This window comes from Tachypleus tridentatus, chromosome 13, assembly GCF_004210375.1.
Source record: "Tachypleus tridentatus isolate NWPU-2018 chromosome 13, ASM421037v1, whole genome shotgun sequence".
Lineage (NCBI taxonomy): Eukaryota > Metazoa > Arthropoda > Merostomata > Xiphosura > Limulidae > Tachypleus > Tachypleus tridentatus.
The window spans coordinates 274286534-274296110 of record NC_134837.1 but is presented as its reverse complement, the minus strand read 5'-3'; the positions used below and the strand labels follow the sequence as shown (position 1 = coordinate 274296110).

Below are 9577 nucleotides of genomic sequence, written 5' to 3'. Positions count from 1 at the left end.
GTGTAACCTGGGTAATATTACAAGGACAGTTGTGTAGAGATTTTCTTCCTTCATCGACATGTGATGGGTCTGTGAGAAAATATCCATTGAGGGAAAGATTTGTGCATTACATTAAATCTCCATCTAAACACATTCACTGTCTACAAGCAGTATATTATTAATTACTGTTTGAACTTTTATGTAACGATATATCCTAAAGTTTAACATGAACTTCCGTGGCTGATTGTTTCATATTGATGAAGCCATACTATACTTAACAGTCAGTCTATAGAAGGATAGTGTTTACTATGTAACGATATATCCTATAGTTTAACATGAACTTCCGTGGCTGATTGTTTCATATTGATGAAGCCATACTATACTTAACAGTCAGTCTATAGAAGGATAGTGTTCACTATTTAATGATATGTCCTATAGTTTAACATGAACTTCCGTTGCTGATTGTTTCATATTGATGAAGCCATACTATACTTAGCAGTCAGTACTAACACTACATTGGTGTCAGCTATTAAGTATGCAGAGTTGAGGCTGACATTTTCTTCTGTACTTAACTAGTTAGAAATCTCTTTGAGAAAACATCTTGGAAATGGTCTGTACTAAATTTTAGTAGAATAAATAATGTTATTTATTAGTAGAATTTTGAAACTAAACTGACAAATAGTTCTTCCATTTGTAAACAACATCAATAGATTAAATGCCAGTACCTCTGAAAACAGAATACATCCAAGATAATAGACATAAATAGAATATCGTAACTCAGATAAATATTTAACACTAAACACCCAGTACCATTATTTCGAATATTTGTTTACCCGATTAGACAATGTTCAGGGATTTAATTATATTATTGATTTAAAAATAGAATTACGTTTAATTAGGAGTTATATTACAAATTTTGAATACAAAACTAATACTTATTGTATGTTACAACTTAATTTTGGAGTTAAAAAGCCTGAGATAGCCAGGTGGTTAAGGTAATCGACTCGTAATTTGAAGGTTTCGGGTTCGATTCCTTACCCCACTCATCATGCTCGCTCTTTCAGCCATGTTGGGCATTATTTACTTCCATTATTCGTTGGTAAAAGAGTAGTCCAAGAGTTGATGAGTAATTATCTAGTCTTACGTTACAAAATTAGGAGCGTCTAATGTAAATAACCCTCGTGTAATTTTGCGCCAAAAACGAACTAATTAAGCAGTAAAGGCTTGATGTTATTACACGGAAAATGAACTGCTGTTAAATTTTCTTTGACTACAGTTGTTTCTTGTAATAAGCGGTCGTTCTACAAAGTAGAATATTCTCTCTTAACCTGAAGATCACCTAGGAAACGTTGTTCTTATCAATAAAAGTGTTGATACCCATAGTAGCCGTTCTGAGATACAAAGACAGGCATCATAGTGTTATTATCATTGACAAAAATTATTATTTCAAGAGTTGTCTTCCTACACACCAGACGGAAGCTAATTTTTGTGAAGAAATTTAACTCAACAAATATTGACTTCTTATATTTTCATCAAATACAGAATTGGTAAACACATTCAATATTATTAGATTTGTATTTTCAATAATCAGCTAAATTAACTTCGAGTGGGGGACCAAATGAACATCAGAATTAAAGTTTTGATGATTTGGAACATCTGAAATTTTTACCAAATTATTTGAAAGTTTCCAAAAATATTAACCGAAACATGTTAAAAACTTCCAGATAAAACTATCTTGATTTGATACATTAAATTTCATTATTTGTGTAATTATTGATTTAATACCTTCCAACGTACGTGGAAGACAACTAATATAAACTATTACATAACCGAACCAACAAACTAATTACAAATGTGTTACAAAATGTGATATTTAACCATTCTTAATATGTAATATGTCGTTTGAACACCGACATCTCATTCTTCTGGTTTATATTATTTTAATCTCTATTACTATTATTTTATTTTATTACTTTATGTGAGACTGGTGAATGCAGGATAAGAATGACAGATGTTATGTTCCTCAGTCACCTCCAAAATATAGAGTACATTTTATATCCCACATTATAGTCTCTACACATTTTTTTCAATTTGTATATCATTTTTTACATCTGTCTTGGCTTGTTTTTGGTTATAACAAATAAATATCAGAGGTGTTGATTTCCTGTTTTTAACTCAGTCCTCAGTTTTGATTCATTTAACTTAACACTTCAATATTAATATTCTAGTTAAACACACACACTTACTTTCCGTTGAGCAACTGGTAAGGTGGAGAACATATATTACTAAATTCCGGGTTTCGATTCCCTGAGTGTTTTGAACTAAGATCTCAGTCAGCTTTGTGTTTAACAACAAGCAAAAACAAGAATTATTTATTTTTATTGATAACAAAATTACATATGGATACTAAAATATCCTCAGAATATATCGCTTCCTTCTACGCTTTAAACCATAGGGTTCCAGTTAAAGATTCCATAACCACCTCCAACTCCACCTCCAATAAGTCCATGACCATTAGGACAACAATATGAAGGAGGAACATCACAATAAACAAAATTTGTTGCACATGCGATGTCATCTCGGAAATTCCCCTCTAGTTCAGGTAGTAAACAAAGTAACGTCATTAGAATATATATCACCTATAATATTTTATAATGATTTTTTAATCGTCACTGTTTATCTACTTGTGAAGCCTAGCTAATAAACATTATATTCATAAAACTATTAAAATTACGTCAATACCAAGATCAACCGTTAATGTTACAGAACACATCACAAAAAATAGTCATATTTAACAGTTACGTTATTTAACGAGTTTGTCAGTAAAATCTATTGTTAATCTATAAACCAATCTACTTTGTTTCTAGAACAGTATCTTATATTAAATTGCAACTTTCCGTAGCGTCACTAAAAGTACATAAAATTATCTGCAAAACACATTAAAGTGATTCTCCGTTGCTTACCTTATACACTAAATACCGTATTTTACGCCTTAGTTAGAGGCTACATCGTGGAAGACGAACCCTAATTTGTGACAGAGAATTTTAATAAAATAAATTGACTTTACAACTAACACTTTAATATATCCTTGATTTTCTTCAATTTACTGAGTGAAGACATAATATATTCCACAGTATATCGATAATATTACTTCAATTGTTTTATACTACTGAAGATACATGTAGTTAGTAAGTAATGACATTATGATCTGTATGAGAGGGCGATTTGAGTAGATCCCAAGCTAACCTCTTGTCTTAACTCATCACCTTTGTCTTGAGACACTCATGAGAAATATAAACAAAAAAATGTGCGTATTACATTGTATAAAATACGGTATATTGTTCTCACGGTTGTGGATTGTATGTCATAACAAACACGACCACAGCACAAGATCAATCATATAAACAGCTGTCGTATTAATGTAATTATTATTTTGTACACTAGTTAATTAACAATTATCTGTTACTTTATTATCCATATTACCTACTATCAGTTTGATATTCAGTTGTAGCAACAAATGCAATTTAAATTAAAATATTTACTTCAAAAGTTATAAGAACAAATTTTATAAAAATGCACGGTTGTGTCACCCTGCGTTGCTGTTTCACACATGTAATCATTTGAAATAATTTAATTTCTCACTTTAAATTGCTGTGAAAAATAGAGTCGTCAAAAGTATATTATTTTACATTCTTTCGTTATAAACAATATTCGAATGTTTGAATACACGTTGTTGTTATAAACTTACTTTCATTAAATATTATGTTACAAACCTCCGTTAGTAACAAGAAATAAACATTGTGGCAGTTTCTTAAACGATACAGACAAACGTAACTCATAATAATTGATATTTCTATCATACCATTTAAACTGTTTGAATGAATTCAGTGTCAAAGAATTCATACTCTCACCTGGATTTGATTCCAACAGTGTTGTAAACATCAAAAGTATAATAATTGTTGTAGTCTTCATTTCTCTGATCTGTTAAAATCAGTATTAATACAGTTAGAGAAATGTGACTTTTAACGAAGCCTAAAATGAAAGCTCGACACTTAGTACAGCCCATGAATTCTATATCTTACTAGCTTCAGATATATGATAACAGAGGTACTTTTTATAAGCAGAAGTAGAGAGTTACAGAAAAACAAGTTCACGATTTATCACAGGAACACTAAAACCATTACAATAACTGGACAACATCTAATGTAAGATTTCTATAGGATAAAAATTACATTTTGTAAATACCGTTTGACAACAAAAATGATTTTATATTAAAATTTTTCTTTCCTTGGAGGTTTTTCGAACTTAATAAAACATGAAAGTAAAAACTTCTTTATTAAAGAAAGTTTATATCTAAGAACAAAACCAGACCGATCAACCAAAACACACAGAATTAAAGTTTAACAATGAATAGAAAAACGTTGAAGTTACCATGACTGCGGTAAAATATCGACTTATGAAATGAAAACAAAATATTAGTTTGTGTTAACATGATAAAAATAATTATTCAAATAAGTACTTAAGATCTGTACTTAGTTAATATTAATTATAATTACTATTATAAAGAAATACTCTCAAACAAGATATAAAAATTATATTACCAAGGAGTGTTCAATTATTAAGTACTTCAACCACGTTTTATCGGAGTGTAAATATACAGTTAGACTGTGGTCCTGATACTCAGCCTATATAGTCGTATTTTTAATGAGATTCACAGTTCTGAGAACATCACAACCAATCAGAATGATTCCAGTAACAGTTGACGTCAAGAATATATTACAATATTATAGAAACATGTAGAGAGATAGATTGAGGCAATAGGAAACAGTGAGTGATTATTTGTTATTTACATAAGTGGCTGTTGAAGTGGCTCATGTAGTGATAGAAAAACTTTGTAACTGTAAGTGGTAATGAAGTTGTGTGATTAGGGTAGAATGGATAGTAACATGTAAGTAGTTGTGTTTCATGGATATTCACAAATGTTTTATATATCAATAAATCGTGTGGAACACACGTAGCTATTGTAACATTAGAACAAACGAGCTTCGATGTGCAATATTATAGACAAAACGTAGTTATTTTAACTTTAGAACACACAGGTGTCTATAAAGACATTTATTTAACCATAAGTATACAGGCTAACTAAATGATTTTTATATCCTAATCATGTTGACACGCTGTCCGTTTCTTTGTTTGACTTAAACTTCCCACAAATTTATACGAGAATTATCTGCGCCAGCCGTCCTTAAGTTACCTGTGTGAGATAAGAAGGAAGGCTAATAGCCATCACCATCCACCATCAACTGTAAGTTACTTTTTATTTACAAATTGTGGGATCAACATTTATTTATAACCCCTCTTTAGCTGAATGGGCAAACAAGTTTCATGAGTGGGAGATTCATACTCGTTACGTTACGAATTCGAGTCACTCACCACCTAGCCGTATCAGGACGGTATACATACACTTAGTTCAGTGTGATGACATACTCTTGTTTGTCACATGACAGAAGTCATTTGTACAGTTTTATGATACACAACAGTTCCAAACATGTGAAACTCTTATCTAATTATTTATTATGAGTCGAACGCCTTAACCACCTGGCCATGCCATGCCTTTTTTTTAATTCATGAAGCTAAATTCTAAAACGGCTGACTCAACACCTTCACACAGCTCCCTAGAGTACAGCATAAGTTTAAGTAGTTACACAACAGAAACACTATTGTGAATTTGTTCTTATAACAAACAAAGTGTTCAAATATTTATACTGTTCTGTCACAGTAACAAAACATGGTATATATATCTTTATTGGTACGAAACAAGAAAATCTTCACAAGCAGTGAATATTAAAAATATACAATAGTACATATAATATGAACCATGATGAGCATCTAAATTTAACATTTACCAAAAATAAAACTTTCATGACACTCTTTTTCCTACTAATAATTTAGTTTTAATAACTGATTGAATCCTCTCTTGCTTAGCTGTTAGCGCGATAATTTACCTCACACATCACATGCCACTTGTTATTTCTGTTTACACTTAATGATAAAAATTCCGAATAAAATATTTTACTAGAAATTGCTTTTGAAATGTTTATAGAAATATAACAATTGTTGTAAATATTGTATTAGCCTCTAGAATTTACCATCTTGGAAACTTAAAGCGTTAAAACTTCTTTGGTTAACTTCAAAAATTGCTTTTTAAAAGGTAGAGTGCAGTACGAAAATTGAAGTGTCATTCGATTATTTAGAAACCTTAATCAATATAAAAAAACGATACATTTTTAATTACTGTGTTTGTTTCTATAATTACGCCATCTGTACAAGTCTTAGTGCACTAATATGTTCTTTTTCATTTGTTAATTTCGTACGAAGCTAGCTGTCTCTACTTTTGAAATCTTAGACAGCTTGTAAAAAACCACCTTCCTTCCTAACTGTCGGAATATACTGGTTTAGTCCAACTGTCAGACATTCATAACCTGAGGTGATGATACAAGAACAAAGGTGTAGACTTTTCTTCCACCACCGACAAAATTACACCTGATGGGTCTGTGAGTGGGTGTGTGTTTTCTTAAGATCGGGCTATCTGCTGAGCCCACCGAGGGGAATCGAAACCCTGATTTTAACGTTGTAAATCCGTAAACATACCGCTATATTAGCGGGGGGCAATATATAATCTGCGCTACACACTCTGCGGGGAAATTTTCACTGAAGGAATGTTTTGTACATTAAATTTCTAGACCTCCCCCTTCATGTTTCTCTACACATTTGTCAAACACCATTAATGTCTGTTTACAAGAAATTCAGAGAGACATCATGAGAAATCAAAATATACGGAAGTCCGAAAAGTTGCATCCAGTGTCTATGAAGAGTATATTATTAATTCCTATTTGAACTTTTACATCACGATATAGCAGACAGGATAACACAGACGTTTGTAGCTGAAGGTATTATATGGTGTTTAACAGACAGGATAACACAGACGTTTGTAGCTGAAGGTATTATATGGTGTTTAACAGACAGGATAACACAGACGTTTGTAGCTGAAGATATTATATGGTGTTTAACAGACAGGATAACACAGACGTTTGTAGCTGAAGGTATTATATGGTGTTTAACAGACAGGATAACACAGACGTTTGTAGCTGGAGGTATTATATGGTGTTTAGCAGACAGGATAACACAGACGTTTGTAGCTGAAGGTATTATATGGTGTTTAATAGACAGGATAACATAGACGTTTGAAGCTGAAGGTATTATATGGTGTTTAACAGACAGGATAACACAGACATTTGTAGCTGAAGGTATTATATGGTGTTTAATAGACAGGATAACATAGACGTTTGAAGCTGAAGGTTTTATACGGTGTTTAACAGACAGTATAGCACAGACGTTTGAAGCTGAAGGTATTATATGGTGTTTAGCAGACAGGATAACACAGACGTTTGTAGCTGAAGGTATTATATGGTGTTTAATAGACAGGATAACACAGACGTTTGTAGCTGAAGGTATTATATGGTGTTTAATAGACAGGATAACATAGACGTTTGTAGCTGAAGGTATTATATGGTGTTTAACAAACAGGATAACACAGACGTTTGTAGCTGAAGGTATTATATGGTGTTTAACAGACAGGATAACACAGACGCGTGTAGCTGAAGGTATTATATGGTGTTTAAAAGGGTTGAGCTTTGTATTTTATTTTATATTTAGCTAAATCTTTTACATGCACAAAGAAAAAATCCCTTGGGAAAATAGCTCTTGGAAATGGTCTGTAATTAATTTTATTATAATAAATAATGTTATTTATAAGACGAATGTGTAAACTAAGCTCATAAGCGAACAAATAGTTCATATATTTGTGAGTAACATCAACAATCTAACACAATCAATAGATCATGACGTCATCAATTCCTAACATTGATATCTGCCAGAACTATGGAATATAGAATATATCCAAGCTAATTGTTAGATAAAAATAGAATACTGAATATCAGATATATCTTGGGATATATTTTACACTAAACTACCAGTACCACTGTACCGTGTAGGTAGAATGTTGAGGAATTTGATTATTTTAATGGTTCAATAATAAACTTACGTTTACATCCGAGTTTTATTACATATTTTGATCAAAAATTATTAATTATTATATGTGTCAACTAAACTTATAAATTTAAAAAAAGATATCAAGTTTCATTTTTCTTGCTTTCAAGAAGGCGAAAGTATAGCGCTCCACAGATGAATACATCTTTTGAAAATATGGCGTCTCAGAACAACAGATTAACTAATTCTAATATTATTAAACCAGTCACAAGCAATATTTCAGACATTTTTCTTTTATTTAAAGTCAAAATTTCATATCGTTTTTGTACAACAAATAGTTGAGACACTAATTTCCTTACATCAGTTTAAAGTGTCTGGTGTAACAGTTTTCACTAATAATCTTCCTTCCTTTTCTTTAGTGTTTGAATTTAATTTTTTTTTTTTATTTAAAACATTTCTTTCCTTCAACCCAAATTCAGAGATTTGAAGTGATTTTTTATCCAAGGAATACATTTCTCCAACACCAGCAACTTTGGTTTGAAATCCACTTTTTGGTATCGGTTCCTTTCCTCCAAATTCAATTCCTTTATAACATAATAAAACAACATCTAATGTTTATATTCCTTATATGTCGTGCGTTGCTTCACATTTATTGTACTTTGACCTGCTCTGTTCTTCTTGTCTTTAACACATTTGTCATCATGTTGTTGTTCTTCAACTTGTGTTTTAAAAACATTTGAAATTAGTCTTTAACTTTAGGATGTAACCTCTAAACTCTTTCTTATTTAAAAAAGACTGTTACTAAAAATAAAAATATCTTCACCATTCGTCCAGGAAGTTTACATTGGTCATTCTCACCTTTTCCAAGGGTTATAATTATGCTTACATATTTACATGAGTTGATATGTTCACCAGTTGCTCCAGGGGGGGGCCCGGCATGGCCAAGCGCGTAAGGCGTGGGACTCGTAATCCGAGGGTCGCGGGTTCGCGCCCGCGTCGCGCTAAACATGCTCGCCCTCCCAGCCGTGGGGGTGTATAATGTTACGGTCAATCCCACTATTCGTTGGTAAAGAGTAGCCCAAGAGTTGGCGGTGGGTGGTGATGACTAGCTGCCTTCCCTCTCGTCTTACACTGCTAAATTAGGGACGGCTAGCACAGATAGCCCTCGAGTAGCTTTGTGCGAAATTCCAAAACAAACAAACAAACAAATGCTCCAGGGGAGAAAAGCGTTATATGTTCAGGTGAAGTTAACACTGGCAAACTGATAATACGTGCAAGAGACCATAATGAACAAATAGATGATGAAACAATTTGTTACAACAATATCTAGAAAGACATGTCTACTTCTGTAAAATACCTGGTTTGTACACTCTGGTGGACATATTATTCGCTATATTATAATGAATTTTTATTCATTAAATAAAGGTAAGTATTCATGTAAACACATTAAAAATCTCCTTCTCACTGTCCAACAGGGTCAAAATATTGTGTTAAAGCTTAGAGGGCAGTACAATCGCATAATCCACTGTTGTCTTGAATTGGCAGTCAA

General features: G+C 32.1%; 1 long non-coding RNA gene across 1 annotated transcript; it reads right to left on the bottom strand.

Moving 5' to 3' along the window:
- Window positions 1-2339: 2339 nt before the first annotated feature.
- On the bottom strand, window positions 2340-4649 carry LOC143238428 (uncharacterized). The gene is made up of 3 exons (XR_013020575.1): window positions 4581-4649; window positions 3891-3960; window positions 2340-2572 (listed from the first exon to the last, which is right to left on the bottom strand). It is a non-coding gene; the product is annotated as an uncharacterized LOC143238428 (long non-coding RNA).
- Between the last annotated feature and the right edge of the window lie 4928 nt (window positions 4650-9577).